The following is a 1,334-nucleotide window of genomic DNA, read 5'->3' as shown; positions in this document are numbered from 1 at the left end:
TCGCCTTGGGCTCCTGGGAGCCACTCTAGGTTCAAGTCTCATTGAATCATTTACTTTTTTTTTAAACCTGCCTCTTGGAACTCAACATAACATAATCTCAAATCAGTTCATGCTAAGACAGTTTTGTCTTATGATAATGAAAACACATGAATATGTAATCACAGTTGGAATTTTAAAAAAGCTGCCAGAACTTATCCACACCAAAAAGTAGAGTAAGTCTACCAAGCCAGAGAACAATAATAACATCGTGTTATTGTTTCATCTCATGGTTTTACGTATACTGCAAAGGAAGGGATAACAAGTGGAGCCATGCCAATGTTGGGTATTTACATTGTACCTTAAGATGCTTTGTACTTTTCCAGGATGGATTATGATCACTTAAACCAGATATATGCTAATTTCTAAAAGAAACATTAAAATTGATAACTGAAACAAAGGTGTGGGAAGATAATCTTAACAAATTAATGCAATGGGATATATAAAAAATACATGCTAACAGTCAAATCAGAAACAAGGGATCAGGGACTGGAGAGATGGCTCAGTGGTTATGAACACATGTTTTTCTTGTGGAGGATGAGAATTAAATTCCCATTATCCACATGGTGGCTGACAGTCACTCATAACTCTAATTCCAGGTGATCCAGCACTCTCTTCTGACCTCAGTGAGCATAAGTCATGCACACAATACACAGACATACATAATACAGTCAAAACATTGATATACATAAAAATAAATAAATCTAAAATCATTTTAAAAAGAAACCAAGAAGCAAATGAAAGGAGCTGACACAGATAAAAAGAAAAGAACAAACAGGTGGTAGAAAAATCGCACAGTATCATCACTTAGTGTTAAGTATAAATGAGATAATTATTCCACTTAGAGAAGAAGCATTTTCAGGATGGTATACAAGAGGAAGCTAAAAACAGTTATATTGGTTTTAAAATAGATCCACTTCAAGGGAAGAGTTTCAGCTGGAAAAATCCACATTGGCTGAGAGTTAAGTGTGGAATACAATGTATTAAATACCTGCTAGTCAGATGGAACTGATTTGACTAAGTTTTCATCATATCACTTAGTAGTACAACTAGAAATACCACCAGAGATTAAAAATACTTTTTATTGATGAAAAAATTTATGATGAGTTAATCCTTATTAACTCATTAAGGATTTGTGAAAATATCGAATAAAAATATATAAAATTTGACATAATTAACCTAATATTTACAATGAAAATGTAGAGAAACTTATAATGCTATTAGGATATTTAATTCATTCCTTACGTTGTTTTTTAGATTTAATAGGCAAAAAAACAAGTGAGTCTATAGAAAATCTG

This window comes from Microtus ochrogaster, chromosome 18 (assembly GCF_000317375.1).
Source record: "Microtus ochrogaster isolate Prairie Vole_2 chromosome 18, MicOch1.0, whole genome shotgun sequence".
NCBI lineage: Eukaryota > Metazoa > Chordata > Mammalia > Rodentia > Cricetidae > Microtus > Microtus ochrogaster.
Note: the sequence above shows the minus strand (reverse complement) of the source record.